The sequence below is a fragment of the Lepus europaeus genome, chromosome 8 (assembly GCF_033115175.1).
Source record: "Lepus europaeus isolate LE1 chromosome 8, mLepTim1.pri, whole genome shotgun sequence".
Lineage (NCBI taxonomy): Eukaryota > Metazoa > Chordata > Mammalia > Lagomorpha > Leporidae > Lepus > Lepus europaeus.
Window position 1 is genome coordinate 17,081,427 of NC_084834.1, and position 15,755 is coordinate 17,097,181.

At 52.0% G+C, this 15,755-nt stretch overlaps 1 protein-coding gene across 1 annotated transcript in view; it reads left to right on the forward strand.

The window, feature by feature from the left end:
* Nucleotides 1-230: 230 nt before the first annotated feature.
* Nucleotides 231-15,755, forward strand: part of CSGALNACT1 (chondroitin sulfate N-acetylgalactosaminyltransferase 1) — a 318,818-nt gene continuing 303,293 nt past the window's right edge. Inside the window, exon 1 of the mRNA XM_062199429.1 lies at nt 231-319. The gene's annotated coding sequence lies outside the window, so the exon portion shown is untranslated. The remainder of the gene's footprint in view (nt 320-15,755) is intronic.

Sequence of the window (15,755 nt, forward strand, 5' to 3'; positions counted from 1 at the left end):
CGTCGCCGGGGAGCCCCGTTCCGACGGGGGAACCTGAGCCGCCGCCCGGCGCGACCCCACCCGGCCGCCGCCGCCGCGCGCGCTCGCGGCCCCCGCGGCTCCCACACGCGGCGGGCGGCGGGCGCTGGGGCTTGGCCGCGGTTCAGCCCGCCCGCCCGAGCCGCCGCTCCCCGCCCCCCGGGCCCCTGGAGGCTCCGCGGCTGCCGGAGCGGGAGGTGGAGCCGAGCCCGCGGCAGCCGCGCAGGAGGGAAAGTTCGGCAGCGGCGGCAGCAGCGGCAGCAGCAGCGGCGGCGGCGGACAGCCCGCGGGGCGCCTCGGGGTGAGTGCGGGTCCCTTCCCGGGGCCGGCGGGTGTGGCGCGCAGGGCACGCGCGCGGGGGCGTCGGGGCCGCTCGCCGGCTCAGCGCAGCCCCGGCTCCGCACCGGGGAGGTCGGTGCCGCGCCCGGCCTCGCTCGCTCGCTCGCTCGCTGCCCGCCGAGGTGGAGGGCGCGGGGCGGCGCGGGCCCGCGGAGGGCGCGGCGCCTTCAGGTGGACACACGCGCGGCGACGCGGGCGAGGTGGCCCGGTAGGGTCCCGGGTTCCGCGGGGGCTCCCCCGACCTTTCGCTGTTCCGTGACTTTTCTGCAGATCCACGGAAAAGTGGCCTTTGCGCGAGCCCACGCGGCGACTTTGCGGTGGAGAGGGCGGCGCGCGGGCGCCGTGCCCTGCCTGGGCCAGGGTCCGGCGGGAGCGTCCGAGGGGCGCCGCTCGCGGGGACGCTCGGGGCCGGCCCGGTGCTTCCAGGGTCGGGGGCTGCTCCAGGGCACGGTCCGGGCTGGGGGTGGCGGCGGGAGCGGGAGGGGAGCTGCACGGAGCCAGGGCAAACTCCTATGTTTCCGCCCGCGTTTCCTGCACCTGCGCCCCCGTCGGTGTTTTCGAAGTTCCCTCTTCCTTCATGGGCAGGGAAAGAATAGTGGGCGAGCAGGCGAGGGTGAGAGCACTGTGCGTGCCGGGACAGCGAGCCCTGGGCAGTGGCGAACACGTGAAGTCCTAACAAGTCCCGAGGTGCTTGTGTTTCCCAAACTCCGCTTTTCTTCTGATGTCAAAGCCTTGGCCAGGTGTCTGCTGCCGCCTCGTTAGCTAGGCCTATGTCATAAAGAACGGTGATGTCACGTGTTAAGACTAGAAATGTGTGTTGCTGATCGGGAGGAGAAAAGTCCTAGAAGGACTCGGAAATAGAAGCAGAAAGCGAAGATGGACATGGCAGGTGACTTGAGCAATTGTGCAAAATGTGAGCGAGGAGCGTGCTTTGCATCCCCTGGGAATGTCCTGCAGGGACCCCATAAACGGGAAACATGTGCACTGCATTGAGCTGTCACACGGTCTGCACTTCCGAAACACAGATTGAAATGCTTTCTGTTTGTGTTTGCAGTCTACTCTGTCTCTGTCAGCCCTGTTCATGGGGTTCAGAGCTCTGGGAGTCTCCTTGGTGTGTTATGAAGTGAGTTGGGCTCTGCTGTCCGGAGCCTTGGGCTCTAGCAGTGTCTCCCACGTGTTAACGGAACCACCAGGGGCAAGTCACCTGCCCTTCTCCTAATTCTTGCCCTAATTCTTTACTATTATTGTTATTATTAAAGTTTATTTATTTGAAAGAGTGAGAGAGAGAGAGAGAGAGAGAGAGAGTCTTCCACCTGCTGGTTCATTCCCCAGATAGCTGTAATGGCTGCGGCTGGGCCAGGCTGAAGCCAGGAGCCAGGAGTTTCTTCCAGGTCTCCCATGTGAGTGGCAGGGGCCCAACCACTTGGGCCATCTTCTGCTGCTTTTCCCAGTCGCATTAGCAGGGAGCTGGATCAGAAGTGGAGCAGCTGGGGCATGAACTGGTGCCCATGTGGGATTCTGGGTCGCAGGTGGCAGCTGTACCTGCTATGCCACAGCACTGGCCCTGGTGCCCCTAATCGTAAAATGACAGCAGTTCTCTCTGCCTTGTAGAGCCGTTTGGGAGAATGAGATAACGGATGTCTCTTGTTTTTGGCGTTTCGACATTAACAAATAAATACGTACTCTGTACAGTCTTGCTTTCTGTTCTCTCACCCATGCATCATTGGCTGGAAGGCAACAGACGCTGCTCTGTAGGGGCGTTGGATGGTCCTGAGCTGAGACCTTGGGGGTGGGGCAGACAATGCTGGAGGGTTTTCCTGGTGGTCATGTGATGGTGCACTGTGCCTTCCAGGCTCTGGCTGCTCCCGGCTGTGTCCTCTGTGCGGTGTCATTGTGTCAGGAGCGTGGTCACCTCTGCCTTTTATTTAGCCTGGCTTCCCACACCTGGCGGGGCTAAGGGCCTAGTACCTGGTTGTGGATTTGAAATACAGCCTGTGATGAGGTTGTTCTTTAGCTCCTGTCTTCTTTTTATATCCCCGATGGAAGGACCTTGGGATTTCGAATGATGGCCCTACCATATATTGGAGCTAATGGAGGTTATTAAAGCGGCAACGCTCAGGTAGACTTTATTACCATTCGATTTTGCCCTGGTGGAGTGGGCTGTGAGGCATGGAGCCTGGGTGAGCGGCAGATCACCACTAGGGGCCTCCTCTGCATAGCGGATCCTGGCCGGCAGTCTTTGACCATGGTTCCGTCCTTATGGGGGCAGGAATTTCACTTCCTGGGCTCTCAACTGGGAAGACTTGATCGGAAAGGAGCGCTCTTGTGTGGAAAAACGTTACTGTGGGTCTGAAAATACGTGAAAACAGCCTTAAATGATGGAGCCAGTACTGCTCTTTAGTAACTTTACAGTTAAGCATTTATAGGAACTTTAAGAATTAGGATCATTGTGTTGTCTATCTTGATGCTCAAATATATGATTTTTTAAAGCTTTTTTTAAAAAGATTTATTTGGAAGGCAGTTACAGAGAGGCAGAGGCAGAGAGAGAGAGAGTTCTTCCATCTGCTGGTTCACTCCCCAGATGCCTGCAATGGCCAGAGCTGCGCTGATCCAAAGCTGGGAGACAAAAGCTTCTCTGATCCAAAAGCTGGGAGACAAAAGCTTCTCTGGGTCTCCCACGCAAGTGCAGGGGCCCGAGGACTCGGGCCATCTTCTACTGCTTTCCCAGGCCATAGCAGAGAGCTGGATTGGATGTTGAGCAGCTGGGACTCGAACCAGCACCCATATGGGATGCTGGCACTGCAGACAGCGGCTTTACCCAGTGTGCCACAGCGCCAGCCCCTCTTAAAGCTTTTAAACCCTCAAATGTATGGTTTTGATGTAGTGTTTAAACATTCGTTGTGTGTTTCTTTGCTGGAGCTTATTTTTTTCTTTTCATAGGTTTAAAATTGGTTTACTTCATAAATAGATAGTTGTTTCTCAAGGAATCCTCTTTTAAATGGAGCCACCTTCACTTTACACTTTTATTATTTATTTATTTTAATTTCCTTGAAAGGCAGAACAGAGAGAGATAAAGATCTTCCATCACTGGTGTACTTACCTGGTGCCTACAACAGCTAGGGCTGGCCAGGCCAAAGCCAGAAGCCAGGAACTTCATCCGGGTCTCTCACAAGGGTGGCAGGGACCCAACTACTGGAGCCATTGTCTGTTGCTTCCCAGGATGCATTAGCAGGAAGCTGAGTGGTCAGGACTCAAACCAGCCACTCCAAGGTGGCGTGCAGGGTGTCTCCAGTGATGGCTTAGCCTGCTGTGCCGTGATGCCTGCCCCTGCATTGCACCTTTAAAACATCTTCCCTCACAGTCCACGGGGTGTGGACATCTTGCTTCTGTGTGAGGTTTTGAAAAGACCTCTTATTTCTAATTTGAATGAAGTTATCAGCCTTGAGAATATTGAAGACAGTGAAGGTGCTTTTATTTTTCAGGTATAATTTTCTAGTTGGCGGAAGGACGCCAACAAGGTATGCAGACAAACACGATTACCCAACATGCCGCCATATTGTTTGCAGATGCGTAGGTCAACGTCATAGTTTCAGGTTGCCAGTGAAATTTCATTACAGTGACAAACAAAACACCTTTAATCTGTAAAGTAAAAATTAGCCACAGTTAAAAGAAATTCGGCGCCTTGTACACCCTAAATCTTACCTGCGGGCTTCCTCTTTGGCACCACGCCTCTGGATTCAGAGAATTCAGACATCAAATCCCGGAGGTGGGATTTTACAACCAGGCCTTCTGATTTTTGCAGTTTTCCCATCCAAGTCTAGGTCAGTACTGCTTAGGGAACAGGGCAAGGGGAGCAGTAACTTGTGTGGGAAGGTTGTCTATAGTTTTTGTTAATATTTCCCTCTGATGAAATGTGTTGGATTCCTTCAAGAGTCCGTGCCTACCGAAAGTGGTGTGGATCCTTGTGCACAAAGGAATCCCACTGCTTTCTCCCTACAACACCAGCGAGCAGCAGCAACCAGAACATCCGGCTCCCTCTCTCTCCTCTTCCTGGCTGCGAGCCGAGCCTAAGCCCAGAATGGTGGGTACAGAGCGTTGGGCAGCATGGGGTGGTTTAGCTCAGCTGTGAGCTGACAGAGACTGTGGGTGCCTGAGTGTCTTTTCCCCCGGGGGGTCATTTTTAGGGTGCAGTTGGCAACCATTTGCTAGGATTTTTGGTGAAATGTTTGGACCTACGACTGACTTAGTAAAATACTGCTTCGCTGCCCAGGTCTGTTTTGCTGTGAGTTGAGGCAGTGCAGACCATAACATCGGGTCCTCCTGGGTCCTGCCCGGCCTGCCACCTCATTTCCTTTTCACACAGAAAGGACATTGGAGTTGTCCTTGACATTGGAATGGTGGAAAGCGAAGCTGTTTGTCCCGAGTGCCGGGGCCAGCCTTATTTTCGGGTTCCCAAGGCACACGGGCACAAGTCACCCAGCTTTGGTGCTAGGTTCACTGGTGAGCGCCTGCTGTGCTTGTCCACTGATAGTGAAATACGTGAAATGGTGGCTTTTGACTTAGGTCCACAGTGCTCTCGCAAAGTGGCTTTCCCTTCTGTCTCCCATGTTGTAGACGTGCGCCAAGGTTAATGGTTTGGTTCAGATGCCATGAAACTGAGTGCTAGGCGGCCCTGCCGTGATGGGGCACTGTCCCATGCCAGGGCACCAAGCTGCACTCCCTTCCGGATGGGCAGTCCGAGCGTGGCACAGTCCACTCAGCTGTGTGTCCTGCTCTTGTCTGTACAAGTGGTTACAGCAGTGCCTGGCACATGGGAAGTCATGTGTACCCACATGCACACACTGCCAGTGGTGGTCGTTGTTATTATTATTATTATCGACTGCATTGTTTTCAGGGTAAATGATACAACAGACCCGGTAACCCGGAGCAGAGGCGACAGATGAAGCGAGTACTTAGAATACGGTTTGCTAAGGCAGGTCGCTCACCCAAGGCCCCTTGCTGTATGCACTTCATTACAGTTCTCCTGGTGTTTGTGCGGCATCTAGCCTCATGACAGGTGTTCTCCTAAGCCTGGTGCGGGAGTTATTCCTGGAACTGTCCCAGCCCCCTTAGCAAGTGTGCACTGCTGTTATCTGTGTTTTGCAAATGAGAAAGCCGTGGTGTTGGAGGCAGCCCACCTGCCCAAGGTTGATGCCTGTCCAGCTCCAGGACTTCAGCTTATAACCCCTCTGCCTTCTTCCCCAGTGTAAATACTTGAGGGTCGGCGCCGTGGCTCATTTGCTTAATCCTCCACCTGTGGTGCCGGGATCCCACATGGGCACCGGGTTCTAGTCCCAGTTGCTCCTCTTCCAGTCCAGCTCTCTGCTGTGGTCCTGGAGTGCAGTGGAGGATGGCCCAAATGTTGGGCCCCTGTACCTGCACGGGAGACCAGGAAGAAGCACCTGGCTCCTGGCTTTAGATTGGCACAGCGCTCGCTGTAGCGGCAATTTGGGGAGTGAACCAATGGAAGGAAGACCTTTCTCTCTCTTTTTCTCTCTCACTGTCTATAACTCTACCTGTCAAATAAAAAAAAAATACTCACTTGAATTCAGAGCCCAGAAAATTTCTCAAGAGTTCTGAGGCTTAACAAAAACGCGAAAACATGGATTTTCCTTAGGTTGTGTTTGCGTCCTTTTTCTGGGCAGGACAGAGCAAGACAGCGCATGAAGGTTTATCATTGGGTCTGTTTCAGCACCTTTCATTTATAGGTTCATAGAGGCAACATCTCCCAGGAGCTCAAAATCCAGTGCCGAGCGGTACCCCTGTACAACATTGAACTTTGTAGGCGTGTGTAGGCAGAAAATGTGAGTGACTTCAGTGTGTGCACTACAGATGCTGTCCACGGAACCAGCACTTCTGGTGCCCCTACCGTATGAGGGGACGTCGAGATTTGTGGCAAGTAGAAGGGAAAGGTACGCTTATATTAGGGCAGAAGTTTTTGAAAATCCATGCATCCGGGGAGTCTTTGAAGAGTCCATGGGGAATGCTTTTTGTGGAAAAAAATGATGCATGGATTTCAGGATTTTTTTTTTTTGCACCCAAATAAAAATATAACTTCTGATTCCGTTTTCCATGAACTTTTTTTTTTATTTGACAGATAGAGTTAGACAGTGAGAGAGAGAGACAGGGAGGGGTTCATTTGGGGTTCACCCCCCAAAATGGCCGCCACAGCTGGAGCTATGCCGATCAGAAGCCAGGAGCCAGGTGCTTCTTCCCGGTCTCCCATGTAGGTGCAGGGGCCCAAGCACTTGGGCCATCCTCCACTGCCTTCCTGGGCCGCAGCAGAGAGCTGGACTGGAAGAGGAGCAACTGTGACTAGAACTCGGTGCCCATATGGGATGCTGGCGCCGCAGGCAGAGGATTAACCAAGTGAGTCACGGTGCTGGCCCCTCCACAAACCTTTTGAAGCGCCTTGCTTTGAGGGCCTCTGCTAGATGTCACAGGGAATAGAGAGGTGTGGGGATAGTGCCAGAGCGTGGAACGCAGTTGGATCTTTGAGCCGGGCAGTTCTGGGGTTTGAGCCCCCAGCTTTGCTATGCGTGGAATGAGGGGCCTGCACATCACATAGGCAGTTTCTCATGTGCTTAATGGGGATGACAGCACCGGACAGGTGCCCATGGTGTAGAATAAGGGTTGAGTCCAGGGGCTGAGGGGTGGGGGCAGCCAAGAGGTCTCATGGGAGATGGAGCTTGAGTTGGGCTGAGTGGCAGGGATTTGGAATCTTAGGGGGAGAACAAGGTAGGGGTCTGAGCAGCTTTTTAATGGCTTTTATTTTACTTTATTATTTTAATAGAACCTGTATATAGGGTAGAGTGTGTTCAGTACATGAATTCAGTGGATGCTGATCCCATCGGGTTAGTAAGCATTTCCATCTTGTTAGACATTTAAAACAAGTTTTGATTAACGCTTACTAATTGTCCATATTTTTCAGATAGAGTGTGCTAGTTCAATAAACATAGACAGCGTATAGATTGAATTGTGGTAACTAACGTTCCCTTCCCCTTGTTGTTCGTCACTTTACGTTTCTGGCCTGCAAGCTCCTCTCCTCTGTTTTGTCATCCAGTGTACAGTAAGTGACTGTGAACTTGAGCCAGTGGCTCAGCCCCGCAGCATGAGGCTGGACTGGCTGTGCTGAGGGCTTGGAGCCCGGCTGCTGCCTCCCACAGCCCCGCACTGCTGCATTGCCTGTTGTATACGCCTGGCTCCCTGGGCTCCCACTGCAGCGTTTCACTAGAGGCATGCGTGCTGCCCACAAGCAGCTCAGGCAGAATTCTTAGTTGTCTGCCAGTTCCCTCCCAGGTCTCACAGGGTAGCTGGTGTCCCAGGAGAAATAGCTCCCCCACCCAGTTGGGGATTTGGGGAAAGACATCCAGGTCTGTTTTTGCTGTGAGGCAGGGAGCCAGGTCCCCAGGGGCCTCTGGGTGGGGTCCCAATGGCTGTTCTGTACGGGAGCCTGTGTTGTGCACCCTTGAGGGTTTTCAGAGAGATGTTGCTGGTGGTTTTGTGATAATGAGCGGCTTTGTTGGGTAGCTGCTGTGTGTGGTAGGGAGGGAATGTGGGTTTTACCAGATCGTTCCAGTTCAGGAACATCTCCCTCAGCCAAAGAAGTCATTATTTATTATGTGATGGCACACAGGCATAAACCAGCTCTTCTTGGAATAAACAGATGGGACCTGCCCAGGTGCAAGAGAAACTCTGTTCACTTTTTTTTTTTAAATGCAGCAAACTTAAAAACAGTATTGACTTGGAGCACAGTTTGTTAGTGTAATTTTCAAAAGCCCATTTTATAGAATTAATAGAGTGTATCGAAGTCAAATAAGCAAGCACACTTTAAAAGAACAACAGAGGAGAGCTTTGTGAGAAGGGGAGGAGTCCTGGCAATGAGATGCAAGTTGGTTCCATGGATGCTGGGGACTGGTGTGGTGGAAGTGTGCAGAGCACTCCAATGAGGGAGAAAATGGGGGCCCCTAGGGGACTCAGTGCATGGCCCGTGAGTCAGAGTCGCCCACAGAGGGTCCAGCCCTACCCTTCTTAGCTGTGTGATCTTGGGTGAAGTCACCTAACTCTTTGGATCCTGTTTTCTTGTCTATAAACTGGGGGCAGTTACACTTATCTTATCGGGTGGTTTGCTGATAAGCTGAGATGATGTATGTAAGTCAGGAAGCACATGGCAAAGACCAAAGACGGGTTGGCTCTTATTACTGTGACAAGGGACAGGAGGGAAGAGAAAGCAAGTATCTAGGAATTTGGGGGACCGGAGTTGTGGCGTGGTGGGTAGGGCCGGCATCCCATATGGGCTGCTCCTCTTCTGATCCAGTTCCCTGCTGGGCCTGGGACAGGCACCCCTGCTATCCACCTGGGAGACTCTGATCAAACTCCTGACCTTGGCCTGAATCCTGGCCCAGCCCCAGCCATTGCTGCCAGCAGGGGAGTGAACCAGCAGATGGAAGATCTCTCTTTCTCTCTGTGTGTCTCTCCCTCTCTCTCTGTAACTCTGACTTTCAAGTAAATAAATAAATCTTTAGAAATATTTGTTTTTATAAAAGAGCATTTGGAAGATGTGGGTTGTGTAGTGCATTTGTCCTGAACCTTGCATTCCTAATTCTACTCTTGATAGTTAAAATGTGTGTGTGTGTGCATTTAAATTTGGGAGAGAGACAGATACACATACCATCATCTATTGGCTTGCTCCCCAAATGAATGTGCCAGCCAGGGCTGGGCTGAGGCCGAAACCTGGAGCCAGGAACTCAGTTCAGGACTCCTACACGAGAGACAGAAACCCAGTCCTTTGATCCAGTACTCTGCTTCTCGGGGCACACATTCACAGGAAGCTAGAATCAGACACTCCAATGTGGGACCTGGGCACAGAACCCAGGCACTCCAGTATGGGACCTGGGCCAATTGTTGTTTTTTTAAGATTTATTTTATTTATTTGAAATACAGAGTTAGAGAGAGAGAGAGAGAGAAAGAAGGAGAGAGAGAGAGACAGAGAAAAGGAGAGAGAGAGAGAGAGAGAAAGAGAGAGAGAGAGAGAGAAAGTCTTCTATCCGCTGGTTCACTCTGCAACGGCTGGAGCTGTGCTGATCTGAAACCAGGAGCCAGGAACTTCTTCTGGGTCTCCCACGTGGGTGCAGGGGCCCGAGGACTTGGGCCATCTTCCACTGCTTTCCCAGGCCATAGCAGAGAGCTGGATTGGAAGTGGAACAGCCAGGACTGGAACCAGTGCCCATATGGGATGCTGGTGCTTCAGGCCAGGGCATTAACTCACTGCGCCACAGCATCGGCCCCCAAATAAATCAATCTTCAGGTTACAAATCCTGAGGGTTTTCCCACTGATATCCTTGGGTATCCAGGGAGATTTATCCAGCTTCACTGAATTAGTCTTTTGCCGCCTCCACGGCTGAGTCAGGAGCAGTGCCTGGGTGTTATTATTGTCACTGTAGACACAGAGGCCTTGGAGAACGCACGCCTCCTGACGCTGTTTTTGTGGACCTGATGTCTTCACGCTCGCTGTTTGGTTGGAAAGGAGGTAGGAGACGTGGGGAGTGTGCTTTCTGGTTTCTCTTGGTCTGCTGACACTGGCCTTGTGAACCAACTATAGAAATTGCTTGCTCACTGTGGATTTTCTCCCCATCTTCTCAAGATGATGGTGGCCACGGGATCACCGTTGTATATTTGCACTTTTCACCAGTGAGGGACAGCTAGAGGGTGTGGGTAGGTCCTTTGGGAAACGATGCAGTGGCCCGAGAGCTGGAGTGGTTGCTTCTCTGGCCTGTAGCACTAGTCTGTCCCAGGATGCAGGCACATGGGGCACCAGCTTCTTAGACCTCTGGCCCCCGGCTCCAGAGTGACAGCTGGCTCATTCTCAGGGTATGAGACGTGCTAGGGTAAGAGGGCCAGCGTTGCTGCTGCTCCCCCTCCTTCTGGGGCAGGGGGCAGGGAATGAGTCGAGGAGCTTTGTGTAGAGCTGGTCATGATCAATTCATTGATCTAGATGACCTAGACATGCGGCAAGTGCCAAATTGTGCATTGGAGAGAGATTTCATTCCTGGAGGACTTTGAGACTGGGTTTACTAATCTTGCCAGTAGCCCGGTGCAGTCAGAAGTGAGGAGAGGACTGTTCACAAGAAGCTAGCCACAGAAATGATGCATCTCTGAGGTCATTTATTTTGCAGCAGTAATTGCACATTTGAAATGCTCTGGACTGTCCCTTGCTTTGCAATGAGCCAAGAGGAGAAATGACCCAGCCACTTAGCAGAGCAACTTGGTTAGGAATGGAACCCGGGCAGGCAATTGCAGGTGGCCCCTCAGAGACGCCACTGACACCAACTGCCCGCTCTCACGTTGCTCGGAATTTGGTGACAGGCTTCCGGCTGTCTGCTTGGTGACACACACATGTGGATGGGCAGGTGGGAAATTCTGACCTCAGGAGCTCACAGGCAGGTGAATACAAAGAACAGAATCTGTTGGGGGCAGGGGTTTGTCCTCGCAGTTAAGCCACTGGTTAGTACCGTGGGGTCCCACACGGGAGTACCTGGGTTCAGTTCCTGACTTCAGCTCCTGACTCCAGCCTCCTGCTAAGGGAGAGCCTTGGAGTGGTGATGGCTCAGGTTGGTCCCTGCCACCCAGTGTGGAAGACCTGGAAGGAGGCCGGCGCTGCGGCTCAATAGGCTAATCCTCCGCCTGCGGCGCTGGCACACGGGGTTCTAGTCCCGGTTGGGGCGCTGGATTCTGTCCCGGTTGCCCTTCTTCCAGGCCAGCTCTCTGCTGTGGCCCGGGAGTGCAGTGGAGGATGGCCCAGGTTCTTGGGCCCTGCACCCCACGGGAGACCAGGAGAAGCACCTGGCTCCTGGCTTCGGATCAGCGGCCATTGCGGGGGTGAACCAATGGAAAGGAAGACCTTTCTCTCTGTCTCTCACTGTCCACTCTGCCTGTCCAAAAAAAAAAAAAAAAAAAAAAAAAAAAGACCTGGAAGGAGTTCCTGTCTCCTGGCTTTGGCCTGGCCCATGTCTGTGTGTTGTGACTTAGAGGATGGAGGATCTCTCTGAATCTCAAGCAATCTTTTAAAAGAATTTGAAGAAAATAAATGAACATGTTTTCATTCTCGGGCTTAATGACACACAGGACACCTTCTCTGGGACTGGGAAACTGGCAGTGCCTCCTTCAAGGCCACGGGCATTTGTGTTTATTTTGCTGTTGGTTTTACATCAGGGATGGAAAGAGTGGCAAAGGCTTCAGGAATTAAATGGACTCAACCGGCCTTGGTTTTCATCTGTGCCACTCCAGCCCATGGTTTTGCATGTGAACTCCTTTGTTCTTGGTGTTTCTGACCCGTGGTCTTTCTGGAGGCCCTTGGTGAGGCTAGTTCTGAGGAGTTTGGGCCAGGAGGCAGGGCTGCTGGGATTGTACAAGTGGGTTTCCAAAAAGAAAAGTGCAGGTGTGTGTCCCTGCAGCACACCAGGAGCTAAAGAATTGGTTTTTAGTTCAAATGAAGCTTTTTTTTTTTCCTTTTGGGATACAGCTGAAGGTTAGGAAGAAATCTGCTGTGCACTGAACACTATTTGAAGCATTTCATTTTTGAGCACACACAGCACTGCTTGATGAACTGTGGTTCGGAGAGAGAAAATGCCTCGGTGGGTGCGGTCACTGAAGGGCAGGGCCAGTGTTTGCACAGGAATCTGTCTGTCCAACTCGTGCTCCTGAGACTCTGTGGCGCCCGCACAGGGGTGGGTATTTCATTTGCTTTGACGTCATGCTGGGAGCACAGGATAGACCCTGGAACCCAGGGTGCCTAGGATGCCAGCCAGAGGGAATAGCAAGCACAGCACAGATTCAGTAGATTGTCGAGAATTCGGTGTGGCATGAATGCATGCAGCGATTTTACAGTCGGCAGGGTTAAGTACGAAACTGCGGTCATGAATGGACAGGCCTGATTTGTGGACATTGATCGCACGATTATTCTTGTTAAATATTAGAGCAGTCCCCCCATCCGCAGGTGTGAAGCGTGGTTAGGCCACGTGCTCATGGCCAGCCTGGCTTTATCACTCAGAGTAAGGGTCTGGTCATGACCTGCGACAGACCTCAGCTTCCTGGAGGATGTCCTGTCCTGTTCCCTCCGTGCAGGGGGACCTGATGAACCACATCTGAGTTTGAGGAAGTCTGCAGTACCACTGGGTCAGGAAGAAGAACCATGCCATCAGGATTATGAAACCCTTTACAAAACGCGTGGAGCAATGTGTTATTTGTGTTTTGCGTTTTTCATGAATCAGACGTCTGAACAGATAGGCTCATGTGTTCTTTGATGATACTAATTTGTCCAAATTAAGGCATCCTAAAGATAGTTTTGATGGGTAAAATTACCAATTACAATTTGGTTTGGAAGAAGAAAAAGCCGACAGTCTGCTGCATTTTATACATACTGCTAATAAAAAGAATATTTTTGGATGATCAAATCGCTTTTGCCTCGAAGTCTGTGTGGTGGTCCCTGACCTACTTGTTCAGCTTTATCCGTTCCGTGCAGTGTAACTCAAACATTTGCATCATTGGTTTAGCAGCAAGTGTTTTATCAGCACAGGGCCCAAAGTAAGGTTATGAGTCACTCCAGCCTTGGATAAGTTATCTTACATCGTTCTGTGATTGTCACCATAACGAAGGTCCTTTCTTGGAGGTGTTCACAGCCCTTTCTCATTCATTATCTAGGTTTCTGAACCAGCTGTGAGCACGCACGTACACACACACACACACACACGTGCAGCCTGAGGCTGATTCCATGAGCCAGAGCAGGGGCAGGCCCAGTCACTTGTGCCTTGTTTTCTGCGAGGGATGCTTTTAAAGCCCTCAGTGTCACGTGATGTGTGGCTCTCAGGCTGAAGGGGTCTTCCCGCCTCAGTGGTCCTGGAGTGCCTGGACCCCTTCACGATTGCCCATGGCAGCAGCTTTGCCTTCCATTTATGCTGTGTGTTAATCTGTGTGTGTATCTCCCAAAAGTGAGACTATATTTGGGGTTGTCGATGAATGGGATCAGATCAAAATGGGATGTTTGCTCTGAGTTACACTCTGCCTTTCAGCATCAAAGCCTGGAAGGGAATGTGTGGCTCGGCTAGCCTGAGTTTTCTGCTCCACCAAGGGGGACTCAAGCTCAGAGACGCACAGCCTGAATGTCAGACATTCGGACATTCACCTGCGTGCTGCTGGCAGAGATGAAAGTGGGGCTCTGCTCGTTTCACCCCGTGCAGGCCTTGGCGGATGATGGTCCGGGTCCCAGGCGCCTCACAGGTGTGGTGTGGCTTGGCCTGGGTGGGTTAGAACTTGAATGCTTGGTTTATCCAGCACCATGGTTCAACCCTTAGGGTCTGAAGTCTAACAGAACTGAGTTAGAACAGTGACCGTCTCCCAGCTGTAGAACTTAGGCAAATTACTGGAGTGCTCTGAGCCTCAGTGATTTTATCTGTAAAATGGGAATGATAGTAAGCGTGTACTGTGCCTGCTGTGTGTCAGGTGCTGTCGTCTGGGGAAACATTAACTTATTTATTCCCCATGACAACCCTATGAGCCAGATACTACCTTGTCCCCCATGGGACAGGAAGTTGAGCCCAGCGAGGGTTGGCGTCTTGTTTAGGACCCCAGGCAACGCGGGGTTGAGCTGGGATTGGGGTCTGTAGAACCCGTGGCTCTGTAGCCGTTCCCTTCCTGCTCTCGATGGGTGAGGGCCGCAGTAAGGATCAGATGGGCTGAGCAGCCAGGACGCGTCACGGGTTAGCACAGTCAGCTTTTCTGTCCATAAGCTCAGGTCATAATCAGAAAGCTGCTTTGGCTATTGCAAAAGCAATACAAGAGAAATTCAGAAGACTTCATCCAATGTCCTGTGGCTCCCATAGCCTGGGGTCGCCATGACAGAGTCCACCAGCTCACCTGGGTCTAGTGGCCAAGTCCCCTTTTCAGCTGTGAGGGCCTGCACACCTGCCCTGCTGCAGGGGACTCTAGGTGGTGGCTGTTAGTGCCATGATTTGTGTCATCCAGGTGATGAGGTGGGTTAGATACTCTTGGGGCACTGACCATGCCACAGAACAAGCCATTACTGCATAAGTTCCTTGGCATAGTAGCCCCGTCCTCTGAGGAAGACCTCAGCGTACTTCTCAAGTCAGTGTTGGAGAGCTTCCTGCACTTGGTTGCACTCACAGCCACATTCTGACAGTGTTTGGCTGTGCCGTTTAGATGCCACTCCATATCTGTTCTGTTGCTTCCTTTTAAATTCATAAACTGTGACTATATTATATGTAATGTGTTTATATTATTTTTTTAAAAAATATTTATTTGATTGAAAGAGGTAGAGAGAGAGAAAGAAAAGAGAGAAGAGAGGAGAGAGAGATCTTCCATCCACTGGTTCACTCCCCAGATGGCTGCTGAAGCCAGGAGCCAACAGCTTTATCTGGGTCTTCCATGTGGATGCAAGGGTCCATGTACTTGGGCTGTCTTCTGCTGCTTTCCCAGGCCATTAGCAGGGAGCTGGATCAGAAGTGGAGCAGCTGGGACTCGAACCGGCACCCATATAGGATGGTGGCATAGCAGGCGGTGCCATAACCTGCTGAGCTACACGCTGGCCCCCATGTGCGAATACATTCTGAGTTATAATAACTACCCATCAGCGTCCAGAACATTCCCTTTGAAATCTCTGGATTGTGTGGCCATGCTTCCTTCCTTCCTCTCCCTCCCCACCCTGGGGCCTGGCTGCTCTCCCAAAGGCTGTTAACTCTTTCCTGGCTTTGCTTTTGAGTTTTGCCAGAGTAACTTCCTTTTTTCTTTGGCAGGCACAACTCCTGAGACCCCTCCCAGCCCTGGTGCACTGATGCAGGGTTTGTAAAGGGCTCCTTAGGCACCCTGTGAGTCCATTCTCTTTCCTGGGGACTGGGTGAGGTGGGGGTGCGACCCCTCCCGCCACACCTGGAGGTGGGGTGACAGTGTCTGGGTGCCTTGGGCTGCAGCTGCAGGAGGCTGGCATCTGTGTCTGGTCAGAGGCTCTGCTGGAGACTGGGCCTCCCTCTGCCACGTTCTTTGGGGAGCTTTGTGGGTGTGGCCAGCAGGTACTTCCCGTGTACCAATCAGATGTGGCCCAAACAGGGATGGAGAGCCTGCTGGGAATGCACCTTCTGGCGTTGGTGGCATTCAGACATTCTGCGGTCGGTATTCTTCACTTTCCCAAGCTGAAATTCCACACCACTTAAACAATGACTCCCCATTCCTTCTGCACCCAGCCCTTTGCAGCCACCACCCTCCTTTCTGATTTTGACTATGCTAATACTTTGTGGGAGTAGAATAATAATATTTTTGCATATAATAATAGTAGAATATAATATTTTGCA